The sequence below is a fragment of the Dermacentor andersoni genome, chromosome 1, assembly GCF_023375885.2.
Source record: "Dermacentor andersoni chromosome 1, qqDerAnde1_hic_scaffold, whole genome shotgun sequence".
NCBI lineage: Eukaryota > Metazoa > Arthropoda > Arachnida > Ixodida > Ixodidae > Dermacentor > Dermacentor andersoni.
The window spans coordinates 397,726,808-397,745,407 of record NC_092814.1 but is presented as its reverse complement, the minus strand read 5'-3'; positions in this window follow the sequence as shown (position 1 = coordinate 397,745,407).

The window sequence follows — 18,600 nt, the reverse complement described above, 5'->3', positions numbered from 1 at the left end:
CTAGACGAAGAGGCGTATGTCCAGACCCTTGCATTACGATGCATGGGAGAAGCCTTGTAAATAGAAAAGAACAAAAATTTCTCGGTGCAATCTTCGATAGTAAGCTAAGCTTCATGCAGCATATAAAACAGTTGAAGCTGAAATGCCTTAAAACTATGAACCTTTTAAAGATTTTATCCCACCAGTCGTGGGGAACAGATAGGTATTGCCTCCTATCTCTCTTTAAAAGTCGTGTGTTGTCACGCATAGACTATGGATGTATTGTATACCAGTCGGCTTCAAAGACAACACTTAAAGTACTCGATCCTGTATATCACTTAGGTATCCGTCTAGTACTTGGTGCCTTTCGGACGAGCCCCATCCAAACCTATATGCAGAATCGGATCAGTGGCCGCTGGATTATTAACGTACATATCTAGGAGTCACCTATGCAATGAGAATCATGTCACTAAAACAACATCCATGCAAAGCACTCATAAGTGATCAGTCCAGAAATCAGTTGTACTTAAACAGGGCTTCACACACCCCGCCGTTCCCGTTAGCAGTAAATTCTGTTGCAGATAAACTCGGATTAGATTTCACAGAACTGCAGGAAAGCGACTACGTTGAACCCATCCCACCTTGGGATGAATGTACACTCACCTGTGATTTGTCCTTTACAGAAATTAACAAAAAGAGTTGTCCAAATGCCCTCATCCAGCAACATTTCTTGGCCCTTGAAGACAAGTATAAATCGATGGAATTTTTCACTGATGCTTCAAAGTCTGCAACTTCGGTATCATGTGCAGCCCATGGCCTAAACTTCTCCAACTCTAAAACCTTGCATAAAAATAGCAGCATCTTTACAGCGGAAGCATACGGTATTCTGATAACTGTTGAGCATATAGTACAACACAAAATACAAAAGTCTATAATATACACAGATTCTTTAAGCGTTGTCACAGCCCTGTCCTGTGCCAAAGCAAGCCGAAACCCTGTATTAAACATGCTCCCTAAACACATTCACGTAGCGTATAAAGAAAACCTAGCTCTTGTTGTATGCTCGGTGCCAGGCCACTCTGGGATCGCAGGCAATGAAATGGCGGACAAAAATGCTGGACAAGCGGCTCATAGGAATACCGTTGATGTAAGCAGGATGCCTGGTGTGGACATGAAACCTGTTGGATGCCTAGTGTGGACATGAAAGGCGCTCCGTATTCATTGGGATGCTGAATGGGACAAGGAAGTTGAAAATAAGCTCCACCTGCTTAAACCGCAGTTAACCAAACCTTTCCCACTGAAGCTTGATAGACACACCGAAGTCACACTGGTACTACTCAGAATAGGACACACTTATGGCACACACAAACAGCTCTTGATTGCAACTGACCCACCGACGTGCACACGCTGCGGTGAGAACTTAACTGTCCTACATGTCCTCATTCAATGTTCTGGACTTCAACGAGAGCGAGTGGCTCATTTTAGGGAACTTTACTCAAATCATATACCCCCCATCCATCAATGTTTTTATCAGAGGATGCATTTTTTAACTTTAAAAGAGTGCTTAATTATCTTGCAGATGTTAATTTTCTGGGCATAATCTCATATCATCCTGACCATCAGATTGTGCCTCACAGGTGAGGCACGGTCTGATGTACAAAGTATGTCTGAGCTCTCTTGCACTTCTTGCGTAATCAAGAATTGTACAGCAAGGGACTCGGGCTATCGGCAATAATTTACTATGTGTGCCTATAACCAAGCATTCGAGGCTTTATATTTATCTTCGTAATTATTTTAACATTCATTCACTAATATTTATAGATTTGTCTTACGTGTAGGCCTCTATACAGCCTCTATTTTAAGCCATAGAACTAAACCCACAATTCTACTAAACCAAACCACATGTCCTGGCGCTCTTTGGCCTTGATGCCCTTGCGCCACTAAACTTCAATCATCACCTTGATACCATAAAGCGTCTGAAATTATCCTGTGCTAGATGCCGCCATCGTCTTTACAGCGGTAACAAGAAGTATTGGACGTGTCCAGCATGCGTAATCACAGCTAAACTTCGATGAATAACAAAATGTAAACCACCTATTTTTTTCATGATTGAGTACAGGGCGTCCCTCTAGGAGCAGCATAATAGGAACACGTGCTCGGACTAAACCCGCGCTAAAAAGGAAAAAAAAAACTTTGGCAGCACTAATCTGCTACTGATGCTGCTGAAAAAAAAAGTAATGTTACTGGCGTGTTTAAAGCGCGCGGGAAAGTAAACAAGACTACAAAATTATGCTTATCTAGTTCACATTATATATCTGTAAAGCAGTTAAGATTATTCTATGCACTAAACAGATGCGTGCAATTTCGCTAACGTTAATCCTTTACATTTATAAGATCCCGCCATGGTTGGTTCGTTGGGGACTCTGACAGTGCAAAGAATAGGTGCGAAACAATAAACAAAAATGAGAAAATTGGGTTTTTACTACCGAAACCGTTCTTTCAGTGGAACGTATTTCACACACACTTTGTTGAATTTAAAAAAAACTTCTTTTCGCTGTTTTTGCTGCTTTGGCGTCAAGGGCCCTCTGGGCGGAATAGTTCGGCGGGCCTTGTCCAGATGAGCTGCTTTTCTTTTTATCAACATAGCCATTACTCATTAGGCTCTGGCTTGTTACACGAAACATCGGCCCTGAAAAAAAAAAAAACGATATGCGAAATTATGTGTCCTGCCCAACGCGATTCCATGATAGAGTAGAGTGTGCGAACAAAACAGATTTGGTACATGTATTTAAATAGGTAAAAAGGGGGCATCTTATGAAGATTTATTGGCCGTCACACTTGGGCAAGCACAGGTTTGCTCACAAAAGGCAGCTCCACAAAAGCTAATGGGATGAGAACTATTTCATGACCCTCAAGATAAGAAATGGCCCTCGCAGAAGGTGCTTCCCACAGCAATTTGTAAATTACGACCATGGAAGGCTTCTTTCTGGAAAATTTAACTTCTAAGTGAAATGCTTCACTGCAGCTAATCTAGGAGAGATGCTTTTTACGATGCGGGGAGCTAAGTCGCAGCTTTCTAAACGCTTCTAGTCATCTTCAAGCGCTGTCCACAACGCGTCGTTTAGCATTGGCTAATGGGGAAGCACAATTTTCATTGCAGCAGATATTTTCAGACGTTCTTACCTGCCCCTCCTGAAGGCCATTCGAGTAGCATGAAGTAAAGCGCCTCAAGGTGCCAAGCCACTTATTGGAGCAATCTACGCGTACCGAACTACCGACCTGTTGCAGATAGAGTAATAAAGCCGACTCAGATGTACCATCCAGAGTACATAAAAGTAAGGCGGTCTCAATCACACCCTTTTACGTACCCGCCTACTAGGTGGATCAGTGGTCAAAGGCCTCGTATGGCAACCTGTCTTCGCCCCAACTGTTCCCCGAACACCTTCTGCAGCTCGCAAAGCGGTGAAGATTTGTGGACCTGTGTGCTTGAGCAGAAAACTTATTCGGGATTTTTTCTTTCAACTATTGCTGAAAGCCCCCGCTGTGGTTGCTTAGTCGCTGTGGTGTTTGGCTTTTAGGCACGAGGTCCAGAGATCGAATCCCAGGCCACGGCAGCCGCATTTCGATGGGGGTGAAATGCGAAGAAAACCGTGTACTTAGAGTTCAGTGCATGTGAAAGAACCCCTGATTGTCCAAATCGACGGAGTCCCCCACTACGGCACGCCTCATGATCAGGTCGTTGTTTCGGCGCGCTAAACCCATAATTTCATTTTTAAAACTCTGTACCACTATATGCCTCTCACACTAACTACCGTCGTCCCTGTCGCAGGACTCGGTCTCACGCTCCTCCTGACGGTCATGCTGGTGCACCTGCGCCGTCAGTAGCGGGGTCAGAGACCGCCCCCACGAAGAAGACAACGACACGTGTACTTGTTTAGCTTTGTCGGGTGAACATGTTTCACCACTTAACAAATCTTATCGCACAGTGCAGCACGCGTCTACATATATCGCAAGTTTCTCGAAGGTTATCGATGTTTCTTTCCGCAGTCTGTTGTCACCAAACCTTGTGTGATTTACTGCATGTATGCGTGACGCAAATGGGGTAGAACTTTCTGGAAGACACGCGAGCGCCAGCGATTACTCTCGAACCTTCGGTTACTGTTATATAAAAGGCGACGCGTTGGACCCGCAGATCAGATATTGAAGATCGCCAACTGTTCGCCGCTATTGTTGTGCTTTAAGTCTAGCTTGTTTGTCTGGGCACAAGTTCGCCCAATAAAAGTTAGTTTCGTCATTCACAGTATTGCTACTGTGTTCATTACGGTCACTACTACATGATAACAATAAGCGGCACAGCCCTGGAACTACCTTAATTGCATGTGCTGTATTTGGAATTAGGCTGCATTGAAGTCGTCCTTTCAGTGCAGTGTGACCCTCGCGCTACCCGTGCTTAGTGTGAGCGTCTGAAGAAATGATGTGTGTATATTGCTCATAAGTGCGCATAGGCGGTTCCTGCTGCAAGCCGTATTCTTGCACTAAACATTGCGGCAAGCGCCAAACCGAAAGCGCACGTCTACTGCTGATATCTCTGTGCGATTATTGAACGCGGAATGAAATTTTTGTTTTGAACCTAAATATTGGCGTATGCCTTGTTAGTCCAACATGGAGCCTGTGCCGTCATTATGTATAATGTCCTGTCTGAATATTTCGAAAGCCATAAAAACTGTCCCCACAATTTTTAGGAACTCCAGCCACGTCACAGTCATTAGCGTACTGTGAACCTGTACCAAGAAGCTTAAATCAATGCTCTGCACTACGTAGTGCGACTGCGCAGCAGCATTGCAATTATGAAATACTTTGTTAGCAGCTCATTTGTTTGTTTTGTAACAAAATAGAGGCCTAGAATTTTGAACACGTAGCGAGAAGCGTAAACTAGGAAGCGATTGGAACTATCGGAACTATCGTTGACATGCTTCAGTACATCATCCTAATGTATTGCTAAAAACCCCACATCGCCAAAAACCTATGCAACAGGAGGAAATGGTACGGTTCCCCTTCACTGGAAATAAAACAAATCAGTGCAATCGGTTTATGTAGCAATATACTCTAACTCTATTAGAACAATATTGTTACGCGCGAATCGTTTACTTAGAAATGCAAGGCAGATAAAGAGTTTGCGTTTATTCCGTGACCGGTCCAAAGGTAGCCCGCCGAACGTCGTTGTCCTCTTTTTCTCCCCTCCGTCTTTTTGTCATTCCCGCTCCTTCAGCCCTTTGCTACTAAAGTACGTGACATTTCCCTGTGGGCAGACGAAGCCCGCCGGGCAAGTCAGTCAGTCGCTCGTAGATTGTAAGGCGGGCAACGTGTGTGACTTCGGTTTTGACCGAGTGTCATCCACTGTTTGTGAGGCGTGCAATGCGATAGTTGACCTCGCTGAGGCGTTATAACGAAAATTCCAACATAGTGGGCCAAGAACTTATGGCAGAAGCCGCACTTCCGTAATGGCGTCAAGAGCCACACAAGGTCACCAGGATCGAAATATGCATACAGGCAACGGCCGTCGTAGCGGATCTGTGGTCGGTCCTGCGAAGACAGGGTGCGTAGCCGAGCAAGGCATCGCCCTTCTGCTCGACAGACGATCTTGGTAATAGAGTCATTGTCAAAAAAAATTTAATTGTGGGGTTTTACGTGCCAAAACCACTTTCTGATTATGAGGCACGCCGTAGTGGAGGACTCCGGAAATTTCGACCACCTGGGGTTCTTTAACGTGCACCTAAATCTAAGTACACGGGTGTTTTAGCATTTCGCACCCATCGAAATGCGGCCGCCGTGGCCGGGATTCGATCCCGCGACCTCGTGCTCAGCAGCCCAACACCATAGCCACTGAGCAACCACGGCGGGTAGAGTCATTGTCAGGAGCGAAGTACACAAACATGGTGTCGAGCGTGTAGCGAGGCGGACGAGCATAACGAAGAAAGAACGGCGAGTAAGCGGTAGTCTCGTGTCTTGCGGTGTTGAATGCATAGGTGATAAAAGGCGACACTGTCCCATTTCTTAGGTAAGGAATGGACATACATTGATAGCATGTTGGCAAGCGTTCTGTTTGTACGTTCAACCAGACCATTAGTTTGTGAATGGTATGGCGTCGAATGGCGGAAGTTAACTGAACACAGAAGAAGGGTCTCTTCAACAACAACAATTGTCTCCCACGATCGCTGATTATGATAGGAGGAGGCTTGTGTGGGATAATGATGGAATATAATATGAAAAGATAGAACTTAGCTGCTGTTGCCGATGGAAGCGCTGCCGTCTTACAATAATGGGTCAGGTGGTCTACGCACACAATAATCCAACGATTGCCGTTCAAAGATCGCGGGAAGGGGCCCAGGAGAACTATACCAACTTGTTCAAAAGGGGCGCTGAAGGGCTTAACTGGCTGAAGTTGACCATGCTGTTTGTTTGGGGGTCGCTTGTAGCGCTGACATTAGATGCAGCTGGTGAGGTACCGCTCGGTATCGTGATGCATCTTGGGCCAGTAAAAGCCCTCTTGAGCACGGTAGAGCGGTCTTGTAGAACGAAGATGGCCCGTGATTGGATCGTCGTGTATGGAGCGTAGTACTTGAATAGTATTTGTCCCAAGGCTCTTTGGGAGAACTGAAGGTAGTGCGCGCTACCAGTGGTTGTGTAGCTCTTATACAGGACGCCGTCACGTAGGCGAAAGCGGCTGTTTCCTGAAGGCTCGTATGCGGTCGCGAAGAGTTTTGGCACCCATAATTTTCTACTCACCGGAAGTGAGCCTCCAACCTGCGGTAGACGCGGGGAGAGGCTGACCGTACTCCACGTCCTCCTGGAGTTTCGGGAAGCCGAATCTGAGAGAAAGAGACATTTTTCATTAGCATACCGACAGCACATTCCCCTTCATCCATTAATGTTACTCGGCCAAGAACCGCTATTTGACACCAACGCAGTCCTAAGTTATCTGAAAGATGTTGTGTTGCATGTTGTTAGCCCCCCATGTTCGTAGCGTCTCCTCTCTTCAGAGGATGCCGCTGTGATAGTTCTTTCGTATAGCACGTGCCTCTAGGCCCTTGTGTTTCAAGGGCTCCGGCGAGGCAACAGTGCTCCAGGTATTTTTACCATCTCATATATTTGCTATTCTGCGTCATTCTTTTACGATGGATTTTAATGTTCATAGCATTCGTCATTAGTCATGGCCATAATTTTATAGCACGTAGATTTTACGCACTATTTTTAGGCCACTTTACAGCCACGTCACATCTTCTTCACAGGACCCATCATTCCACCACGAAATCACTAACACTGTCTTGGCGCTCTTTGGCCATATCTGGCCCTTGCGCCACTAAACCACACACACATCATGAGTGTTTCCTTAATAACCGTTCGCTATACGTGTCAGCTAATGATCTTGACTCTCACTCAAGCCCTGTTCATTCCGGCGTCCCACAAGGCTCCGTCCTCGGGCCTCTTCTTTTTCCAATTTACAACGAGGGCTTACCTTCTTCTATTACCTCTAATATCCATTTATATGCGGATGACTCTGTAGTTTTCCGACAAATAACAAGCAGTGACGATGTAACCGTTCTTCAATATGACCCGAACGCTATTTCATTGCGGTGTAAAACATGGCTATTGGAACTTAACATCACAAAATGTAAATCTCTTCGCATATCCAGAACTCGCAACAGTACCCCCATTTATTATTACGTCATGTCCTCTTAGAATCGGTAGGGTCGTGCAAGTACCTTGGTGTACACATCACTTCCACTCTCACTTGGTCTCTACATATCCTATACATAATAATGAATGCTAATCGTATGCTTGGTTACATCCGCCGCAACTTCCTCAAAGCACCCTAATCCCTCAAACAGCTGTTGTACAAAACATTAATACGTCCAAACTAGAATACGCCGTATCCATCTGAGACCCTCATCATGAAAACATAATACATTCACTAGAAATGGTCCAAAATAACTCGGCTCGCTTCATTCTTTCCAACTATAACAGGACCACTAGCATATCTTCAATGAAATCAAGCCTTAATCTACCATCCTTAGCCACACGTCGCAAAGCGTTTTGTATCTGTCTGTGCCATAAGATGTTTCATCATCCACACTTGCGTAGCGAATTAATCCCTGCCCAACGTCACCTATCAACGCGATTAGATCATGTCTACAAAATCGGTGTCCCATTTTCCAGAACTAACGCTTTCTTTCAGTCATTTATACCTGGTACAGCAGCAGAGTGGAATCGCCTTCCCGCACTGACAGCAACCATCAAAGATTACCAGCTTTTCAAGAACGCCTTAGCTAATATTGTATGAGTAGACACACCTGTTAATTTTTCTATTGCAATACTCCTATTTCTTGTATCACACTTCCAATTTTTTCTTGTTTTGTATGCCTGTAACTACACCCCTCTCCGATTCCAAAGGCCGTGAGGGTACATGAATTAAATAAATAAATAAATATATCCTCCTTAATCCACTCTAATTCTCGCTAATGAACCTCATTCCTCCTTAATACATTTTAATCCATAATAATGCCGTCACTAATCAACAGAAAATTAACTTTACTAATCAGTCATCATTTCTTATACATGGCTGGACATGCTCTGGTTCGCTTTCGGCCTTCTTTGGGTCACGTGATATTTTCTATACCTCACAACGCGACGTTGAAACAGAGATCTATGGCTTTCGCTTAATAAGTAACACGCAGAGTGAGGTGCCACAAGCAATAATAGATCAGATGCACAAAATTAAGCACCTCATCATGTGGAAGAAAAATTTTCTGCAGCATTGAACTCGCCTCAAAGCCCTTTTTACATCAGTATACCCTGTTCATACGGCTTTAGGATAAAAACCAACCTCCTCATAAACTTTGCCTTCAGCATTATCGATGCCGTTACCAGCATTTCTCAAAATTTTCAACACCACTGGGGCGTGCAACTGGCCCAAAATAACGCGCCTCCATAGAATTTAATGCAGCGGCCCGTTCGCGGGAGCCCAGGAGAAAGGGCGAGGAGAATCGAGGAGGAAGCGCCGTGGGGAGGAGAGTGTCGCTACCTTAAAAAAATAAAATTATGGGGTTTTACGTGCCAAAACCACTTTCTGATTATGAGGGACGCCGTAGTGGAGGACTCCGGAAATTTCAACCACCTGGGGTTCTTTAACGTGCACCTAAATCTAAGTACACGGGTGTTTTCGCATTTCGCCCCCATCGAAATGTGGCTGCCATGGCCGGAATTCGATCCCGCGACCTCGTGCTCAGCAGCCCACCACCATAGCCACTGAGCAACTACGGCGGGTGTCGCTACTTCAAACAAAATTATCAAGGGGTTTTATGCGGAGGCTGCTTAGAGCGCCAGCAACAGGCAGCAAGGGGAAGCATGTCCGTTTGTAGCGCCATCTGTTCGCGGCCAGAATAAGCAAGGACGGCTGATAGGCAAACGCCTGCTGGACTGCCTCCCATGCCAGGTGGATGCGCAACAGGCGGGGCCTGCAACGCAGCGTCTCCTGCTATAAAACCGCGCTCGGTACGCTAGCACATTGGAAGCGTCAAGTACCAACATAGAAGCCCGCTGGTACTCTCAGCTTATTTTAATGCGTAAGCATTTTTTGACGAGTACAGCAGGAAGGTCTCTTCACCATTAATCATCATTATAATGTAAATATGGATGATTGGCATCTTTATAAGCGATGAGGAACAATTAAAGAATGATTAGAGGGAATTACCATAGACATACGTAGGGTCCACAGAAAATGCATGGTGAAGCCTATATTAGGGGTGGACCAACCTAAATATAAGGGTGGGCCAATTTGAAATTTCGGTGTAGGCCAACATAAATTTGGGGGTAGGCTTATGCACACTTTGACAACTCTAGCAGAGTTTCTGCGTACCTTTTTGCAGTAGGGAGCTCTGGCTCCCCACTCCCCCCATAGCGTGAATGAACCTCACTTCATTCAGAGTGGTTTAGGAGAGAAGTGCACTCCGATGAAGCTTTAGCCTAGGTAAATGAACGCAATTATTTTGTTAAAGAATCATTCAGGCTTAGATATTTATATAATGATGACATTTCCTTAGTTAATTAGCCTTAGTTAACTAATGATGAAGACGTTCTCATCTGTAATCAATAATTACTATTAATTACGTCTAACTGATCTCAAGGTACGTTAAATTATTATTAATTAGGCTCGGTTTATTTACCAATCAGCAACTCTTGATCAGTCCAATAATTTAACATAAATTTGTTAGCCTCGGTATTCCTAATTACCCTAAATTAATCCCCGTTACGCGTAACCAATTTTATCGTAAATAGTCTTTTCAGTCTTTGTTAACATTACTTTACTCTTATACTTCTCAGTGCTCACTGTTTATAGTCGTAATCATAAATCTCATTAGTCGTACATAATTATAAGGCATTCTCATATACGCCTTAATAGGACCTCATATATACCTATGCATGCAGTGAATCGTGTCACACGTTACGAAGAGAAAAACGGATGGACGGACGGATGTTGGACAGAGCTCCGAAGGAAGTAGCCCTGGAATGCTTACGCATTATTACAAGTACGCAAGGAGTACCTATTAACTAGCGGGCATATTGGTGCTTTCACGTTTCCAGTGCGCTTGCTCACCCAACGCGGTTTGCTAGCAGCAGACGTTGCGCTCCAGGCCCCGCTCCTTGCGCAACGATCATACGAGGAGAAGGGGAGGGGTTCCAGCTAGGTCCAGCAAGCGCTTGCCTTCGGCCATGCCTGGTTATTCTAGCCGCCGATAGATGACGCCACAAGTGGACGTGCTTCTCCTTGCTGCCACTGGCTGGCGCTTTAAGCAGCGGCCACAGAACACGGGCCACGCGCTCGCGTGCTCCCTTTCATAAAGGACCACCCTGTACCCGCAGCACTCCGGCCACAAGTGCTGCATGCTCCGCATGATGATCACTGCTGCGCCTCTCGCGTTTTCCCGCACGCTCGCTAGAATACAAGAGAAGTACTATGGACCCCGTCTTTTAGCATTTTGTCCGCATTTCACGTGGACGATCTGACTCGCACGGCAATTTATTGACTGAGTGAAGTGTGGCGCGACTGCATCGTTAATCTGGAGATCCCGAGAGGCAGAGCGTGGGTGACGGTTGGCCGCGATTCACAGCAGCCGCCGCAGACAGACCTACACTGATACAGCACTGTGTATATATGGTATCGGCGGCGTCATCGGTGAACAGACAATGCGCGCTGCTCTGTCGCTGTCTCGTAGCCGCCGTCACAGCAGAGTCCGTTTTGATCGGCCATCATACACTTTCCTGCTCAATATTTTGCCATACCCTTCGTCTCCACTTTCCTCCTCGTGCTCTCTTCGCTCTCGCCGTCTTTCAATCACCGTGGCGCTCAGCGTTCGTTCTTTCATCCTTCGCTGCGCTCGTTCGCTCGGTTACGCCAATACGTCGGCGCCCGCCTCACCACGGATACGCCGAAGCCGGCCGCACCATGTGAAACGGGCTTAACTAGTCGCCACGAAAGAATGTTGTAACCCCGGGACAGTATTTAGCATCAACAGAAATGTACACAGTCGCAAATGTGTGCCATGATGATTTATAGGAACCCTGAAGAAGCTTTTACCTAATAAAAATAATCTTTTTGTACAATAACAGAATGCTCACCGCATGATTGATAAATCATGAGGAATATAGAGTGTACAACAACAAATAGGAAGGTTGGTAGTAAAAAAAGTACAAAGTTTTAATTGACAATTGCTTGTGTAACCCATATCGTTCTTCACTGTCCGTTAACTAGACTCCCAGCATTACTCACGTGTGCTTAGTTTTCAGTCATTGCACAGATCAATGTCTCTACTATGGCACTGCCAAACATTCTTTTGTTACGATGTGTTTAATATAGGTTATCGGTGCTTGCGTGGAAGCCTTCATTTGTGAAGAATTTGTTAAATATAAGATCAATAGTTTTTACTCATTATCTTTACTAATTTTTACACTTTGATATGGTAAGAAAAAAGTCGCGGTTTCACCCGAAAGGTGAAACATCGACTACGATATTAAGTTAGTGGACAGCTATGCGAAGTAAGCATAGCAGTTTTATTAGCCGTATAAACTTGTAAGCAGAGACATGCTATACTCACGCTCAACTTTCTGTTGCTATGAAGGCTAAGCTATGGTGTCCTGGATTCTGCATCTGTCACCGCGCCAAGAATCCGGCCGCGTTTTGGTTACTTGGAACAGACGCCGAATCGACGCAGCTTCCACATGCGATGGTTTCGTGTTCCCCCAGACGCTGAAGGGAAAAGCCGCAAAACAAGCAAACCTCAACACTGATTGGTGTGTTCTGTCTTGTTTAACTTTTGCTAATAAGGTCTTTATGTTTTCTCTTCCACAGCCTTAACCAACTTGAACAGAAATGTGGGACTCTTTTCAGAAGCGCTCTCCCTGGTGCGCGTTTTCCCTCCGTAGCTTTCCCTCCATAGCCATGGAAGTTGTCCGCGAGTATAAATTAACAAACACGATGTCACGCGCGCACAGAGCAACATGAATACATCTCACTCGATGACCGCGGAAACTCGCTGCCAAAACGCTGCAGTGAGGGAACGCGGCAGCAGCAGCAAGCGAGTTCACCTTTGTGCAGGCGCTCGCATCAACGCGAACTACACCTTGAAAACACAGCGCAGCGTGTACTGTGCCCGTCGCAGGTGGCTTCTTTTGTCTTTTTTGCTAATGAAAGAAATCTAGTGACCTATCGGGATCATTTTAACTTACGTTTATCATCAAGTGACGCAGACTTTATTTTTGTAACCGTAACGGAATTTAGCGAGAATGCCTGCCATAGGGAAAGTTTCCAAGATAAAAAAGTTTTACTTGTGTTGTTGCGACCGCAAAAGGAAGCACGAGGGTGGGAGTCTCATAGCATCATCGAGGGCTGTCCCATCTTTCTTGAAGACGTTGTCTCTAATTTCGAAACCGTGTGCACTTGTATCACAAAAAAAACACTAGTAGGCGTCGGCCACCGCCTTCCGAACTCTGCATTACCATTAATCCACGACCTTCAAGATGTCATCAATAGCACTCTCGGTCGCAATCCTTCTTTGCCAATTACATTGTTAGGTGATCTTAATTTTTCCAAAATATGTTGCGACTGCGCTTATACCGTTATTTTTCCATGCTCGTCCCAATGACAATACTTTCGAATCCTTCGCACGTGTTTAATTTCACTCAACTTGTTATCAGCCCAACTAGCTTCACCACATCTAGTGCTAACACACCAGATTTAATACTATCCCGAACTCCTGTCTAATGTTACTTTACTACCCGGTCTGAGCGACCACGCTGTGCTCCACTTCGATTTAAAGGTTTCAGCAAGTTCAAGCAGCCAATGAAAATTAAAAATAATTTGTGGGTATAGTATCACCAAATACAATATTTTCAATGAACAGCTGTCAACATACCAAAATTTATATCTAACCCGCTTTGCTCAGCGTTCGGCTAAAGGATAATAGAATTTGTTTTGCTCAAAAATTAACGAGCGTATCAACGCACATATACCTGCGAAGAATATTCGAACTAATGCTAGCACACCATGGTATAACCAAACTCTCGCCTGCCTTTCAAATAAGAAAAAGCGCCTGTTTTGCCTGGTTTAATTGCGACAAACAGGTGCTCGTTGGGATGATATTTTCCTGTAGCCACAGAGTATACTATCGCCATTTGCGCTGCTGAAGAGCATTTCCTTGGCGAAACACATAACCAAACATGCTGTTAAAGAACATCCAAGAAGAAATGGTCGATTGTTAACACTAAAGATAGATATTATGTTTCTCTTTGTCATGACTCCGGCCAGCCAGTCTTGCCAAAGGATTGTCCTCTTTCTTTTAACAACGTGTTTAGTAGTATTTTTCGTCTTCACTTTGGAAATTGACACTCCCGATGCCTCTAATCTCATTTTCTCTCCGAGATATGTCATTCTTATTCATTCTGTTAGCATTGTGAGCATAACTGATTCGTTAAAATTATCATCCTATGGGCCCAACAACATAAACTTGAAATTCCTAAAACAAAGGAAAGTGTACACGTCCATCTCTGTGGCAGAAATTTTTCAGCAATCTTGGACAATGGTACCTTACCGCAACAATGGAAAACCGGTAAGGTGGTTACGATGTACAGGGTATTCAAAATAAGGCTTTATGATTTTCTTAAAACTAGGCACTGCGAGGCACACAAAGACCACCTGTGCAACTAAGCTAAGTGGCCAGGTGGACACAAAGTGCGATGGTAATTATTGCTGTCCGCAGACCAATTAACTAAAATTGAAGAATTAACTTTTCTTGACTGCAGTGTCGGGTATGCTGGTATTGAAAATTTATAAACAGTCGTGTTTCTATACAGTATCAATTGGAACAATTCTTCTAGCGTGTCTGTGCTCCGAGATATCAGACTCCAAATTTTAATGGTCATTCGCATGATTACGCATGCAAGAGAGTTGGGATCGGCAGAAAGCTCCTCCCTGATGTGACGCGACTGTTTTGTGTGGCGTTTAGACTGACAACGGGGTGGAGCCATTTGAAATAAGAATAGAATAACTTCCGTACAACAATTCACTTTTCGAACCTTCTCGCATGAACGTTCCTTTGAGGTGTATAATAGGGTGTCGAAAGTAAGACTTTCCGGGTTTTAGAAAAAAAAAGGCGAAGAGGACTACATAGGAGAGATTCGTCTACCTAGGTTATGTCACCAGGCGGTCGCAAACTGTGGGGACATGTGTCGTCGTAATGTCAGCAATTAAATTCGATTATTACCTTTTCATTTACTGCAGTTAGCAATGTATGTTTTTTATAGAAATCTCGGAGGCGTTGCGATTTGGTGACTATGCCATTTTCTACAACTTTAGTTACGCGCCTGTGTCCTAAGATACGCTCGTCTGAAACTTCATCCTAAGCCGTCTATACGCATGTGAGTCCCCTCCCTAGTGTGAGGCAGCTGTTGCGTATGGCAGTCCGTCTGACAAGAATGTGGGGTGATAGGCTATGGTGATTACTTTTCGTTCTCGGCCAGCGTTTCCGTTCTTGGCCAAAGAAACCGAAGAATGATTGTGCGGGCGACATGAGACGAGCCCTGTTTCTTTGAGCAATTGCTAGTAGAATGGGTGACAAGACGCCGTGCTGCTTAAGACTTCTTATGCACTCAGGTGCAGCGATACTGTTCTGCTATTTTCTTTAAAATAATGGATGCTTTGTTTGCAGAATGATTTAAAGTAATGCCATCTCACAGCATAAAACGACAGCGTCAGCTGCCATACAATGCATCATTAACCACAAAGTTCCGGGGAGCCTTGCACATGCGTAAAAAGAATTTACGACCCTGCATCGGTCAGCGCTTAGGAAACGCGGGTTAATGTCCCGTATTTTCAATGTCACCTTTTCAAAATTAGAACGCGTCTACAAGTCCTCATGACAGAGGATGAAATTGTCAACGTAGTTAAATTCGTATTTTTTTTTAGTTACACACAGCTCCGATTCCGGCCTTACTTCGGAAGAAGTGGGAATAAAAAAACGTCATAAAAATCAACTACAGTGTAAATTAATGACCTACATACAACCAAAATATACAAACATTTAAAAATTTTATTCAAATATACCATTGCTTACACAATATTAGTTAAAAATGATATGAAATCTTACTCAAATCAGAATTATGACGATCGCCATGAAACCAACGGTTTAAAAGTGTTCGAAATGCTTGCCTTCCACCGCAACACACCACATGAACTGCTCTCGCGCCGAGTCAACAACTCTGCGCAGCATCTCCGGGTCGATGCTTCTACAGGCGGTAACTATTCTCATCTTCATGTCGTTGACATTGGGAGGCTCAACTACGTAAACTACGTAGCCTACGTAATTTACTCAACTAAACTTAACTACTAAACTGCATAGCCCCACAAAAAGAAGTCCAGTGGAGACAGATCAGGGGATCTCGCTGGCCAAAGCATCTTTCCTTCGCGTCCAATCTACTGCCGCGGAAATTTACAGTTTAACCAGTTCTTTGCAGTGAAGGAGAAATTTAGTGGGGCCCTGTCAAACTGGAACCAAACTTGCCGCAGCTCGTTGAGAGGGAGACTTGAGGCAATTTATCGAAGACACCAGCAAGAATTTCGTGCGCATAATTGTTTCTATCGATGTTCCCGTCGAAGAAGTGAGGGCCAATGATTCTGTCCCCAAGTATGCCGCACCATACATTTTGACCCCAGCGAATTTGGTGGTTGTGATGCCACAGCCAGTGACCATTTCCTTGCGACCAGTAGTGAGCATTGTGAATCTTCACTGTGCCTTTCCTGCAAACTCGAGCCTCATCAGTCCAAATCACTCTTTGTACGAAATCCTTATCTTGGTCAATTTTATTATGGCCCAATTACAAAAGTTTTTCCGTTTTTCAGTCTGCCTCACTTAGATCCTGATAAAAACTCACGTGGTATGGATGAAATTCGTGCTTTTTTAGAACGTTGTGCACTGTTCCCACGCTTTTCCTGCATTGTTCAGAAATATCTCTGATGCTTACATTTGGCATACCCGAGCACAAGAGGGTTGGACCCTCCCGCGTGTAGCCGTGCACGGCTTCGCCGTGTCTGGGGAAAGGCGGATCCTGGGGGTTGAGCTGATGCTGGGTGTTTGGACCTATAAGGCCCCCCGGCGGATGCAACACACCCCTTTGGCCTCTGCTTCACATAGACGGCACCCCCGGATGACCCACCCGGAGGAAACCGGTAGTTGCCTTTTCCTGTCTCTCTCTCCCTCCAGCCTTCGTCTTTCTCTCACCTTCCACATTTCCTGTCTTCTCCTGGCTTCTTTTTACTTCCAATTTTCCAGGCAGCAAGGGTTCACCTTGTGTGAATAGCCAACCTAGGTTATTTCATATTTGGTTATAGGGAGGACGTACAGCTGGCGTTTACAGGACCTGCACATACAGTACCTGTAGCGTCCCCTTGTAGGGCTCCATGGTGGGTGACTGGCGCTATTGTCGAAATTTAAATTTGTCTATGGCTAGCTCCTTCCCTCGCCTTCCCGATCGCCCTCAGAAAAGAGGGCGCACCGATGAAGTTTTCCAGCTCCTTGGACGTCAAAGACCGAACTTCCCACGATACCATGTGATCCACTCAGAAAAATCCTGTAAACAAGTACGAAACATTTCCCCTTTTCTAGTTTCGAAGTCTCTGACTGATGTCCTTGGTCCAGGCTACAAGGTATCAAGGCTGGCAAGTGGTGATCTCCTGTTAGAGCTGCATGATCAGAAACAATACGAAAAGTTGCCCAGTCTAGTATCATTTGGGGATGTTCCATTGACAGTTAACTCCACACCGCACTCTGAACACCACGCGCCGCGTTGTCTCGGATGATGATTTGCTCCCGCTGACAGAGGCTGAGCTCTTGGAGGGCTTCAGTGGGCAGAATGTTGTCAATGTCAGAAGAATTAAAATGAGAAGGGATGGTAAAGAAATTCAAACGAAGCACCTGATACTCACATTCGGTTCAAGTATTCTTTCCGAGTCTGTAGAGGCCGGGTACATCAAGCTCCGTGTCAGACCATATGTGCCAAATCCCCTAAGATGCTTCAAATGCCAGCGCTTCGGCCACAGTTCGCAGAGCTGCCGGGGCCGCCAGACATGTGCGAAATGCAGTGCCCTTGAACACGCCACTGAAGCTTGTAAGAACTCTCTCCACTGTGCAAACTTTGACGGGGATCACGCCGCGTACTCGCGGTTGTGCCCCTCCTGGAAGAAGGAAAAAGAAATTGTAACGATAAAAGTGAAAGAGAATATATCGTTCAAAGAGGCACGAAGGCGGGTAGCATACCTGCCAAAGAAAACCTCTGCCGAAGTGGCGCGTAAGGGGCAGCGTCACAACGGCCTCCGGCGGCTGTCCGACCCACAAACAGTGAGTCGGCTGTTACTCCATCTGCCCTCACGGTGGTCGCAGCTAGCACTGCTCCACCAACCGAGCAGAAGGGACCATCAACCCCGAAGGTGGGCGCAGCTGAGGCTGCCCCAACCTCCCCGGCCCCTTCCAGTGCTGGCCACAGCCGGCGCAGCCAAATAGCTCAGGGAGCCCCATCGACCTCCGGGCTGGTGGGCGCAGGGGTCTTGCCTTCCGAGGCGGGACTCTCGCGGAAAACTTCTCGCTCTCAAGAGGAAGTGTCTGGCGCCTCACAAGAGGCAATGGACACTACACCTGTCCTCACGGCGCGCCAAGCGCCTAAGGAGCGGCGAGGCTCCCTCGAATGGTCCAGAAAGGGCAAGACTCCGATTACAGGGCCTCGAAAGAGCTCTGTAACATAAGGCATCACTTCCTTTTCTGTATGCACAGCACCAATTTACTTAAAAAATGGATACACGAATTATTCAGTGGAACGTCAGAGGCCTTAGAAACCTTGATGATGTGCAAGAACTCATCCACAAACATAAGCCAAGACTGCTGTGTTTACAGGAAACACACTTAAAATCCAAGCACACAAACTTTCTCCGAACGTATGTTACGTTTCGCAAAGATCGCGATGATGCCGTTGCATCATCGGGTGGTGTTGCGATTGTCACTCATAAAAGTATAGACTGTC